Below are 14,526 nucleotides of genomic sequence, written 5' to 3'. Positions count from 1 at the left end.
ATATTAATTACTACTACTACTATTATTATTATTATTATTATTATTGTTATTGTTATTATTATTTTTATTATTATTATTATTTATTATTATTATTATTATTATTATTATTATTATTGTTATTATTATTATTTTTATTATTGTTGATATTGTTGTTGTTGTTGTTTGTACTTTTCTGTTTTCAAATCTTCATTATTAATTTTAAGCATAATGATATTGCAAATTAATTATCATTATTCAACTTTCAGTTTTAAAAAAAAATAATATCATCATTATATTGTTCACTATAACAAGAATAATAACTAATAATTGCCACAACCGACCGCTCATTCTCATGTAATAATGATAATAATAATAATAATAATAATAATAATAATAATAATAATAATAATAATAATAATAATAATAATAATAATAATAATATTACGTATTGTTGTCATGGCGACTATTGTCGATATTATATTTAATGATGATGATGATGACGATGATGATGATGATGATGATGATGATGATGATGATGATGATGATGATGATGATGATGATGATGATGATGATGATATAATTTTATTTCTGGAGAAGGTGATAAAAATTCCGACACGTACCAAAACTATGATGAATGATTGACCGGTGAGTTCACGTTTCAATTAATGCTGTACATGGGGCTGGACTCGACAAACAATACGATGTAGTTGATAATGCTCATACCATGCCTTGTACTCTGACCTCCCTCTGACAATTTCCATTTTGTTTTTCTTCTATCTACCTATTTTTAACCTGAATAGAAAATGCTTAGTTCGTGTTATAACGGTATTTGGTTCGTGTTAAAACGATATTTACTTAGTGTTAGAACGATATTTAGTTCGTGTTATAATGGTATTTAGTTCGTGTTAGAACGATATTTAGTTAATGTTATAACGATATTTAGTTCGTGTTATAATGGTATTTAGTTCGTGTTAGAACGATATTTAGTTAATGTTATAACGATATTTAGTTCGTGTTATAATGGTATTTAGTTCGTGTTAGAACGATATTTAGTTAATGTTATAACGATATTTAGTTCGTGTTATAATGGTATTTAGTTCGTGTTAGAACGATATTTAGTTAATGTTATAACGATATTTAGTTCGTGTTATAATGGTATTTAGTTCGTGTTAGAACGATATTTAGTTAATGTTATAACGATATTTAGTTCGTGTTATAACGATATTTAGTTCGTGTTATACCGATATTTAGTTCGTGTTATAATGGTATTTAGTTCGTGTTAGAACGATATTTAGTTAATGTTATACCGATATTTAGTTCGTGTTATAACAATGTTATTCAATACAAATCTCGCTTCTTGGAGCTCGAAGAAATAATTCACAATATTAGATTGGAAAAGACGCTTCAATTTAACATACAAAGACATATTACGATGTGGACGTTACAAGTTTCCCCTTTGTCAACAAAGGGGGGGGGGGGTCCGTTAGCTCAGTTGGTAGAGCACTCGCTTCACACATATAAAAAGGGACGGAGATCGATCCCGGGTGATTCCCCCACCCCCCAATCCGTCCCACCTCTGTCCACCCAGCAGTGATTGGGTTGCTGGCTTTGAGCACGTTTAATGGATATTGTTCTATATAAAAGCTCAAAGCTCATAGACTAGAAAATAATGTGAGCAAAGGGCCTTCTCCAAAGACTCAAGTTTTGCGCCCGTTTAGAGACAGCGGGGCACTATTCATAGACCTCTCGGAGAGAGTCAGAGCGTCATCGTTGTGTCCCACCATTGTAGACAACAAAAAAACCCCGCATGAAGTGAGTCTTTTCTGGCCCAATTATTGAGCTGTAAAATAGAATTAATAACTAATCTTTCGTCATTGTACAAGGGCATAGTATTTCATTTTCATTTAGCTGTGTCAACCGTTTTGCCGACGATTCCAGTGAGTTGTTTATCCGATTCATCCCCGGTGTACAGATCATTCTTTGTTTTTAATTACGTCTTTTTTAACCAGTTAAGTGTCATAATCTGGAAAGAAACGTATTTTTAAAATTTGGCCAGAAAACTCGTCCTTCAATTAAAAAAAAATATATTGATCGATTTAAATGACCCTCCTCTTGACAAAAAAAATAAAAAAAAAATAAAATAAAAACAAACTCTCAAAGCAGGGATCTCGCGAGGTTCCTTGGTTCCAGGTTTGTGAGTATTTTACCAAGACGAGAGTCATTTAAATCGATCGATACTATTTGAAGGACGAGTTAGTTTTCTGGCCAAATTTTTAAATTCCTGTCTTTTTCTATAGAATACGGCAATTAAATGGTTAAGAAAACATCTATAATATTATTATCATTTCATTTTTGGTTGGTCCTTGACTTTATTTGTAGCTTAGCAGCGAGTTAGTTAGTTAGTTGCTGTGCTGGGCGATTCTAGCTTATTGGTGGCCGCTTCCTATTTTAACCATCTATTTTTGTATACTTTAATATTTAATATATATATATATTATCTATATATAATCCCCGCGCCTGCTTGAGGTAAAATATAATGTAATAGAAATGTAGTTGAATTTCATTATGTGATGCGTAGTCGTCTGGACTAGATAGTATTATTATTTTAAACATTATTATTAATGGCCAATAGGTTTGATGAGTTTGTTTTTTTTACTTGTTCGCTTTTATTTATTTATTCATTTGTTATTTTTTGGTATTGGGTTTTTTGTTTTGTATTTAGTTGGTTTTTTTTTGTTGGTGACGGGTATATATATTAATCGTGTTGAAAATACATTGATATTTTGAATATTGTTCGCTATGTATCAAAGATATAATAATATTTGACTTTAAATATAAAAAATGTTCTCTTTTCGTTACGTCTGTAAATGTTGTTTTGTTGTTGTTGTTGTTATTATTATTATTTTTTATTATTATTATATATTATTATTATTATTATTATTATTATTATTATTATTATTATTATTATTATTATTATTATTATTATTATTATTATTATTATTTATTATTATTATTATTGCTGTCGCTACATGTCTTCAATTTGATGGGGAAAAGGGGGGGTGGGGTGGTGATGTGTTATATTTACAGTTTGTTACGCTTTGCAATCTTGATGTGCCATGTCGGATACTCGAACACACTCCAGAATCTTTACACTACACATTATTATTGTTATTGTTATTGTTATATTTTTGTACCGCTGTTTTTTTCCCCCATTTTGAATTGGATTCAATAGTCTGATGTCATGTCGCCCAGCAACAGCGGCCATCTTGGTTCTAAACAAAGAAAATCTGTACTTTTTATTCTTCATGCTGGCTTGTGATCAGAAGTGTAAAAGTCAAAACATTATCAGATTTATGTGTTTTTTTTCTCCTCTGAATACGTTTTTATGCTCGTCGGAGAAGTATTTCATAAGGGCGTCCGCCATTGTTCCGATTGTTTAGAGCCAGTTACTAAGTTACCATGCGTCATTACGAGGGAAGTGACGTTACGACTGTTAAAGCGTTTTGTGGATTGTAGAAAACAAAACAGAAATATATTTGCTTTATTTTGATAATAGAAGTAAAGAGAGAAAACATTCTCTAATGATATATTATAAAGTTAATTTAATATCCTATTTCAAACATGGCAAAAAAAAACAAAAACAAACAAAAAAAAAAAAACCCCAGATAAATGAGATTTATAAATGAATGAATTAATAAATCGTTAAATAATATAAGAAATAAAAGAAGAAAAAATAATTAGCCTAATTTTAAACGATGATCAATTTTGATTTGTTTTGTTTTGTTTTCACGGATATTCAGTATTTTAATTATTAATGTTATGACAGAAATCGGTGCTTTTTTATGCAAGAATATCTAATGATTGTAACAGCCATAAATCACAAGAAAGCTCTACCTCATTTCGTAACTTCTACTTCTACTCAGGCTTTATATTATTATTATTATTATTATTATTATTATTATTATTATTATTATTATTATTATTATTATTATTATTATTATTATTATTATTATTATTATTATTATTATTATTATTATTATTATTTAAAATAATTTTTTGTAGTTTTGTTTTGAATGATGACCCGGTTGTTGTTTCGTTTCGTTTTCTCTCTCTCACTCTCACCCATCGGCATCGACTGTTTGGCGTCGGTTCTTAGTTTACCTTAGCAACAACAAGTCACGGAGTGAAGTGTTGCATTATGGATAATGATGACACACATGCGCGACCGTCGTTAGTTTATAAGGAGGGTGACAGGGGTCAGAGGGCATCTTGGGTGTGTGATTTTTGGTTGTAGGTATGTTATCGCCCTGATGAGACTCAGTCTGTAGCCATCGTTAACAAATAGCCTGACACTAGAACCTCTAGGACTTATAGTTTGACGTCATTTTTAAGGTTTGTGCAGCGTTTAGTGCGTTGTCGTTAGTAGCGCTCGAAGAAACAAGCGATTCCATTGGTTGAACTATTGAGCACCACTCAAGATTTGTTTTCTTTTATGGCCAAAGACTTGTCTTTTGACATTTTTTAGGTCAGTGTCAGGCCTTAGCCATCGATAACATATAGCCTGACACTAGAACCTCTAAGACTTATAGTTTGACGTCATTTTTTAGGTTTATGTGTGCAGCGTCTAGTGCGTTGTCGTTAAAAGAGCTCAAGGAAACAAGCTATCCCATTGGTTTAGCTATTGAATACAACTCACGACTTGTTTTCTTTTGTGGCCAAATAAAGACTTGTCTTTTGAGATCATTTAATATTTTTTTTTTTTTTTGGTCAGTGTCAGGCTATAAGATAACGATGGCTACGGACAGGGGCCATCTTGGTGTAGGGTTTTTTGGTTGTAGATATGTCATCGCCCTGATGCCACTCAGTCACATTTGTTTATGCTGAGGGATATTGACGATAATGATAATGATAATATAGTAATTTAATATTCCATACAAGAATATATAGTTTATTCCCGGTTGTTGACGAATTGTTTCTTGTTCACTTGGAAAAAATCGTGCCATATTATTGATATTTGATATAGATATGATGCTTTTAATATTTTCTTTTTTCTTAAAAACGTAAAGTTATAAATAATTCACTGCTAATTTCGATATAATAATAATAATAATAATAATAAATAATGATACATGCACATAGACATTTCGATAAGGATAGCTGAATACATTTCTACCTTAACATCTTTTTCTTTCTTCATCTCTTCTCTCTATCTCCCTCTCTCTCTCTCTCTCTCTCTCTCTCTCTCTCTCTCTCTCTCTCTCTCTCTCTCTCTCTCTCTCTCTCTCTCTCTCTCTCTCTCTCTCTGACTCCTACACGCTCTCCCGAGTGTCATTTATAAAATTATTTTCTTTCCTTTATTTTAACTTATTTGCTCTTCCAACTTGGATATCAGTTATAATATAGATATGTAACTTTATTTTGTTTTGTAACAGATGTGTAATAAATATGCTTCCGTATAATAAATTATTTTGTTTTGTTTTGTTTGTTTGTTTGTTTAATTCTAACATACATGCTTCCCCCCCCCCCCCCTTTTTTTTTAAACAAATATTTTTACTGAAAATATCTTGCAAATTAGACATAATTTTACCCGGGTGTTCATGACTCGTTCAATGTTTCAAAATGTGATTGTGTTTTTACTTTTTATTTATATAATTTTTTTGCATTTTTTAATATTCGAAGGGAGGGGGGTGGGGGGGGGGGAGGGGTAATTGTTTTTTTTCGTTTGTTCGTAACTTATGTTGCTTTTTTAAAAACATGTACGTATAAAATTTATTATATTTTATTATTATTATTATATTATTATTATTATTATTATATTATTATTATTTTATTATTATTATTATTATTATTATTATTATTATTATTGACGATCTTCATCATTATTATCATTGTTGTCATTCTTGTTTTGGTCGTTATCATTCAACTCATCACGACCAAAAACCAATCGTATAGTTTTGTTTTTAATTTGTTTTCAATATATATTATATATATTTATATATTTATATATTATATATATATATATATATATATTATATATATATATATATATAAATATATATATATATATATATATTATATATATATATATTATTTATATATATATATTTATATATATATATATAATGTATAACAATGGCGCCATAATTGGTTTGTACACGGCTGTGTGTAATTGTGATTGTACGGGTGTATGTTTTGGTCTCGGTCCCCTTCTGGTCTTTGGGGGAAATCTTAATTTTTGGAGATGGAAAAGGATGGGTAACTCTATTTTATCACTGGCATATTTGATCATCATCATCATCATCATCATCATCATCATCATCATCATCATCATCATCATCATCTCCACCATCGTCATCATCACCATAATCATCATTACTCATCACCATTATTATTATTATTATTATTATTATTATTATTATTATTATTATTATTATTATTATTATTATTATTATTATTATTATTATATTAATATTAATATTATTATTTTCACTATTATTCTAAATGGGGCACACCATCCCTGAAGCATATTTTTTTCAACTTTTCCCCCCGAATTTTCCCAACATATTTAAATCGTTTACATAATAATATAATTAATTCAATTAATGTATAAATTAAGATTGAATGTAATTCATTATTTTTTGTTCAATCTTCATGACTACCTCCCATATTCCAGCTACCTCCAATACAATATATTATATTATATATTTTCTTTATAACTTCTATGTATGTATTATATTATTATATAATATACATGAATAAAACCCAATAATTGCTTCATAATAATATTTAGATTGCTCCAATGATGAATATACGATAATATTGTATTTGTAATATTTATGTTCCTTATGTTGACATAAAAATCTTTTTTATGCTTTTCCACTTCTCTAAATTTCCACACAAAAATAAAATTTATATGGAAAAGACGTCTAGAATTTGGAAAAAGAAAAAAAAATTGTTGTTATTTTTGCAACACTGGTCTTTTTAACAATATATTTCTTTTTTTCCTTCTGTTTTCTATGCTGTGATGAGTTGTATTTTGACTTTTCATTGTTTTGTGTTGATGTTTTATTTTGTTTATGTCTTGTTCTTGTTTTTTGTGTTTTTTTTTGTTTTTTTTTTTTTGTTTTTCATCGTCTCCTCTTTTTTTAATGTCGAAACGATATTTAGTACAGGAGATAGAATAAGGACGATCCTTTTGTCTGACTAGAATATGGAAAAAGGCTCTTTACTCACATTCACTCACTGTACTCAGGTGTAAAATGTGTACATGGCCGTTAACAGGTGTTGTCTCTGTCCAAAAAAAAAAAACAATTGTAAAATCGCCTCATAGGTGTCATGTCTCGTTCTATATATGTCTCGTGATGCTGTTGGTGATATCAGTGACCATTTGTAAAGCGCTTTGAGCACGTTTAGTGGATATTGATTGCGCTATGATATAAAAGCTCAAGTTTAAATAGTAAACAGTGAATGACTAGGTGGGTTGCACAAATTTAAAAAATACAAAACAAAAACAAATAATGCCGTGTGTTTGTTGTTTACAAAGTCATAACTCTAATGTCAAACCGATCTTTTTTCTTTTGACGGAAGATGACACATCACCTAATGTTGGTTTCAAAGACAACGCATTCATTCAATAAATAACATTCTGTTGTACACAAGGGAATTTATTCATTTTAAATTATTTTTTTTTTCTAATCATTTTGGGCCAGAAATATTTAATTGTAATTCTAGAACTTTTTACTTTCCCCTTTTCTTCCTTTTTACTGGCGCTGATATGACCTTAATGTATTGCAAGCGCTGAAAAACCCTTAAAAACATCAAAACAAAACAGATCTACTTTTAATATTGTTGGATGAAAACTGACTGAACCCAGACTTGTACTGACTGGACATTTTCAGGTTCCTCAAGCCTTGGCTGTGGATTTTTGACAAGTTAAGGGGGGGGGGGGGGGCATCGACATTGATTAGATGATAATATTATACGATATTTTAAAGCTTTCTAGCCAAAATGGGAAAAAAACAACAACATTAAAATAAAACAAACAAAAAGAGAAATGGAAAGAAAAATAAAGTGAGTAGATATGACTCATATATAAGGGAACAATATTCTTTTCTTAGTTTTGTTTTAGGTTTGTCTGTTTGTTTGTTTATTTGTTCTGGGGTTTTTTTTTTTTTTGTTTTTTTGGTCTTTCGTTTATTTTGTTTAAAATTTTGTATATATTTTTTTGGGGGGGGGTCGGGTTGTTTTGTTTGTCTTTTTGTTGTTGTTTTTTATTGGGGGTGGGGGGAGGGGGGGAGGGTTGAGCTTTTCAGGGGTTGTTTTTTGTGTGTGTGTGTGTTTTTTTGTTTTTTTAAAGGGCTACATAGATTAATATTGTTATAGGAAATAGTACGGTACAGTAGCATGCTTGTCGAAACAATAGGAATAGTGTCATCCTAAATACAATCTTGATTACACATTATGTGCTGTGTTTGATATAACGTCGTGTCCTCATTACATAACGTGTCTTGTTATTGTGCTTTTCTTGTTGCCATTTCGTTGACTTGTTTTTTATTATTATTATTATTATTATTATTATTATTATTATTATTATTATTATTATTATTATTATTATTATTATTATTATTATTTTTTATTATTTTATTATTATTATTATTATTATTATTATTATTATTATTATTATTATTATTATTATTATTATTATTATTATTATTACCATTGTATGTATTATAATAATGATAATATGATTATTATGTTGATTCTGATCACAGCCGGATCTCAGGTGAAATGTAAACAAAATGAACATTTGCTTCAATGAACGGATACGATTTATAACTATTATTATAATGATGATATTGTTTGACTCTATGCGGGCTTAATTCGCACGTGTGTGTGTGTGTGTGTGTGTGTGTGTATGTATGTCTACAATCAATATTTGATTTATAACAATTATATATCTGGGTGATATATCTACTATATTTCATATAATTTGACTATATTGTATTACATTGACTATACCTATCGATGTTCCATGCTTTGAGTTTTATGAAAAATGATCGTTATTTTTTATATCACACGATGAAAGAGATTTAGATATTACAACATTTTTTTCATTCGGTGTTGGTTTGTAATAATTAATTCCGAAATGGGGAAAAATAAGGCGGAACGAAACGTCATTTGATAGATTATTAATAATAAATAGTCTTCTGTATATAATATTTTGCCAATATTCATTTCGAAATCTTTCATTTATTATTATTATCAACATTGACAATATTATTATCAGGATTAATTAGTCATTTGGTTTGAGCAAAATATTGAAGAGATTGTTTTGTTTTGTTTTGTTTATTGTGTGCTTTTTTTCTCTCTCCTCTTAAAAAAACCCAAACATTTTAAGTATCATTTAATTTGATTAAACTGCTGAAATTACTGAGATGTTTAGTGTCATGGAAATCGAGCAACAATTGTCTTTATTATTATTTTTTTAAAAATTTTAAATTATTATTATTATTATTATTATTATTATTATTATTATTATTATTATTATTATTATTATTATTATTATATTATTATTTTTTTTTTTTTTTTTTTTTTTTTTTTTTTTTAATTTATTATTATTAAATACTTAGGGTTTTTTAAAACCAATTTTGGAAACATTTTATAAAGCTCACATCTTTATAATTTGTTTTTTACTCTTTATTTTTATTTTATTTTTTTATTTATTATTATTTTTTTTTTTTTTGGAGAAATTATATCAACAATAGGTTTGGCTTTCTTCCAGATGATTGAGAAACGAACTGCATACTGAAAAGACCAAAAATCTTTTCTTTTTTTTTTAATAAGAAAACAAAGCAAAACAAAACAAACAACACACCAAACGATTGAGATTTCGTTTCATCATATTTTATTATTATAATGACTTTATGCGTATGTAATGTATTATTTTATGCTTCATACTTGCTCATACTGAAATGACCGCCATCACGCAACCAGATAAAGTGTTATCATTAATCAGAAAAATTTAGTATAAAGAAGAAAAAGAAGAAAAAAAAATGTTTTTTTATGTTAAAAAAATAGAATATATATCTATAATTTTACAATCAACCTTGTGAATTAGGTTTTGTTGAAATGAATAGAGACGAATCCAGATATTTTTTAATTCGTACGTTTTTGGTTTTAAAAAGATATTTTAAGACTCAAGTTATGTCGTTATAAAAAAAATCGAATGTACTCTGCAGAGTTTTTTAAAAATATTATCTGGTTGACGATACTGTCCTACTCTGAATATAAATTTAAAAAAAAAAAAAACACAGGTTAAAATAATTGGCCTGAAAACACGTCCTTCAATTATCGATCGAATAACAAAAAAAATAAAATAAAATGACCTTCGTGTTCGCAAAAAAATATATCCAAAATACTTTCAAACCTGAGTCTTTAGGGTTTGAGAGTTTTGCCAAGTTGTTCAATTATCGATGGGATAAATATGGAATGAACACCCGTCATTTTGTCACCAAAAAACAAACAAAAACCCCTAAAAACCTGAGTCTTTAGGGGTCTGAGATTGTTGCCAGGCTAAGGGTCATTTTTATCAGTAGTATCGTTCGGCTACGCTTCTATGTTCAAGGTATCAATCAAGGTTCGGAAGTCCTCATCACATTTGTTGATGGTTTCAAATCCCCCCTCAAGTTTTGTCTCTGGGCAATCTAGTACAAGGTGATTTGTATCTTGTGGTGCTTGGTTGCACTTTGGGCATGTTGGTGATTCTTGGAGCCCCCATCTGTGCATGTTGGCAGTTGTTCTTGTATGTTTTGACCGTAGTCTATTTTCAGCTACCCAGTATTTTCTTGGTTGATCCTGTAGACATTGGATATCGATTGATATTTAAATGACGAGTTTACGGGCCACAATTTTTATAACGTAGGTTTTTTTTTCCTTTCTTCTTCAGAGTGTTACAGAATGGAGGCGCATTTTTTTTTACCTCACTTCATGAGTCCTAATTGATGAACCTACAAAGGTCATCGGAAAATAACGGGTGCCATTTTATTCTCTTTTTTAAAACAATTTTTAAAATGTTAAATGATTTTGATGTTATTGTCTGCGAATATATTTCTTTTTTCTTTTCTTAAAAAAAAAAGGATGTATGCCGTTGTTTTTAAAGTTTGAATAATGAGTGTTATTTTGTGTTTTGTTGTATGTTTATGTGTACTTGTGCAGTTGTGTGTGTGTATATATGTGTGTTTGTATATATGCAGAAAATCCTGTTTTATTTGTTGACACAAGCGGATTGTTTTAAAACACATATTTTTTTGCACATCTATCAATGTGTTCTATGTCGTTGTGTTCATAATAAACGATTCAGAATGAAGCTGGTTTATTATTTAAAATGTTATCAATACGGAATTCATGTTTGCTTGCTGTGTCTGACGAGAACACATCATCATTGAGTCGAGTTATCCGATGTGTCATATTTCAATATAGATCCGGTAAGACTCTTTAGCTCACGTCGTACACAGCATTTTAATTTTGGGCATGAAGATTTTCGCACTATTTTAAATTGCTTTGGTGATTAGAGAAATATACACGCAAACAAGAAAAATAACAATGGAAAAAGGGCGATTTCGTGCTTCTTGATTTTATATATAAATTGCATGTTTATATAAAAAGAAAAGGTGTAGTTTCGTACAACAAAAATTGAGACAATTGTTTCGGAAAATCGTTAAAGGAGGAGTTGACTGTATGACAAAAAAAATTGTCCTTTTTTTTTCTTTCTTTTATTTTTGTTTATATATATGTTTTGTAATCTGAATTATTATTGTTGTTGTTGTCTTGTTGTGTTTTTATGGTTTTAACGTCGAACGTTGAATGTTTTGGCTACTCAATCGCTGTCCACTTATTCAGGAATACGGGTTATTTTGGTATGTCTCCCTCTTCTTCTTCTTCTTCTTCTTCTTCTTCTTCTTCTTCTTCTTCTTCTTCTTCTTCTTCTTCTTCATTATTAACCTTTCCTCTATTTTTCTCCTCACACTCTATTTCTTGTTGTTCTGTTCTTATCTTATATTTTTCTTTCTTTCTTTTTTCATTTTTTTTTCCTTTAGCGTTTCCCTGTCGTGATCAAGAGTACTTATTCATTTATAATTTGACGTTTGTACATTGTCAGCGGTTTAAAAATAGATGTTCTGATTTTTCTGGCGTTATTATTTACCGTTTAAACTCTTGTTCCTTCCCTCCAAACTCTCGTCTTCGCGTTGTTAAGCCTAAATAAACATTTTAGATTCGCAATGTGGACAGAATCATCAAAGTAAAGGAAGGGACTTTTCAATAAAATAAAAAAATAATTTAGTTGCTTTATTTGTTGAAAATCTAGGGAATATTATTGTCTCATTCTGGTCTAATATTGTTGATGGTGACCAACTGGTAAATTATCATTATGGCCGACAGACACGAGATCCTCGTCTGCTACGAAGCCCAGATTAGGACTAGCCAGATACATTTGAAATTTTCTGCTAATAAATATAGGAAGAAATGATTTATTTTTTAAATAACATTAATCAACTGAAATGTCGTCAATTGTACCATTTTGAAATAGGTATAATATTATCTAACTTTAATTTCATGCCATTTGAGTCACAATGTTTATGTTGCGGTTTGCAAACGATAACACATTTAATTTTATCTGTTTAAAAAGCTGTCGTTTTATTTTAAAATTTCGTATTGTTTCCAATCGTTTGAGATTTTACACAAGTCTACGCTCTCATGTGTGTATGGATGTGTTACGTTGAACAAATGTATCATTGATTGTGTTGTTTGATTATAACGTGTGTTGTGTTTGAAAGATAAAGAACTGAACGAGTGTGTATGAAAGGTACCAGACAAAGCAAGAAAGAAAAATACAAGAAAAACAAAACAAAACAACATCCCAAAACGTCAGTCAACCTCGATTGGGGATCGAACCTCAGACCTTCTGATTACCTTGCTACCCTGGCACCTTTCATACACAATTGTTGTTCAGTTCTTTATCTTACACCGGTGCCTGCTCCTTACTTTCTTAATTTGATGTTGTGTTTGAAATGTGTGTGTGTGTGTGTGTGTGTGTGTGTGTGTGTGTGTATGTATGTATGTGTGTTTTGTTTTGTTTTGTGTGTCAGTACAAACGTACTGCGACATGTTGTGGAAAATGTTGTTTCCATCTGTACTATAATTCGACAACACTTTGTATTGAACGATCGAACTCAGGAGATTTGTATCATAGACTTTTATTATTATTATTATTATTATTATTATTATTATTATTATTATTATTATTATTATTATTATTATTATTATTATTATTATTATTATTATTATTATTATTATGTTATTATTATTATTATTATATTATTATTATTATTATTATTATTATTATTATTATTATTATTATTATTATTATTATTGTTATTGTTATTATTATTATTATTGTGTTATGCTTGTTATTTTATTAATTCTCTACTCTTTAAAACTCTTTTTCACCTTTGCACTACTACTACTACTACTACTACTACTACTACTACTACTACTACTACTACTACTACTACTACTACTACTACTACTACTACTATACTACTCTACTAACTACTACTTACTACTATACTCTACTACTATACTACTACTACTACTACTACTACTACTACTACTACTACTACTACTACTACTACTACTACTACTGCTGCTGCTGCTGCTGCTGCTGCTGCCGCTGCTGTTCTACTGTACCATCACTGCTACTAAAGCATTGCCAGTGAAGCAATTTTGAAGTTTTCTTGCACTTCTCCTGCTCTTCCCCATCTTCTTTCTTCTTCTTCTTCTTCTTCTTCTTCTTCTTCTTCTTCTTCTTCTTCTTCTTCTTCTTCTTCTTTTTTTATCTATTTTTTTATTATTATTATTTTTATTATTATTATCATTATATTATTATTATTATTATTATTATTATTATTATTTATTATTATTATTATTATATTATTATTATTATTATTATTATTATTATTATTATTATTTTAAAAATAAATGTTGTGTAATCAATACAGGAATGTGTTTCTTTTTTATTACTTTCTACATTTAACTTTACCATGTTTCAATACTCTGGGTGGGGGTGTGTGTGTGTGTGGGGGGGGGGGCTGATGAGGGCTGCTGGTAGGGTCTTTGTGGATTTCTATCATTGTCTTGGTATAACTTTGCTTACACTATCACTAACACTTTGAGTGTATTCCTCTTAGTGGGGACTTGTGCTGGGTGAGACTGTTCGGTGATCTCAAACTAAGTACACAGATAGTGTACTCTTGGAATCTACATCTGTTCCCCATTTGAAACATTTCCCCCTGTCTCACTTTTTCCTCAAGTCCTTTTCATTGTACAACTAGAATATTTTTACTATCCCATTTTCTTCCTTTTTACTGGCGCTGATATGACCTAAATGTACTGAAAGCGCCGTAAAAACAAAAAACAAAAAACAAGTACAGTGGAATCCTGATAAACCAACACTGTCGACCAGAAAGATTGGTTGACTTAAAGCAAGGT

The sequence above is a fragment of the Berghia stephanieae genome, chromosome 11, assembly GCF_034508935.2.
Source record: "Berghia stephanieae isolate SIO BIC M18660-M18661 chromosome 11, UCSD_Bste_1.3, whole genome shotgun sequence".
NCBI lineage: Eukaryota > Metazoa > Mollusca > Gastropoda > Nudibranchia > Aeolidiidae > Berghia > Berghia stephanieae.
The sequence above is the reverse complement of the archived record's forward strand: the minus strand, read 5'-3'. Positions refer to the sequence as shown.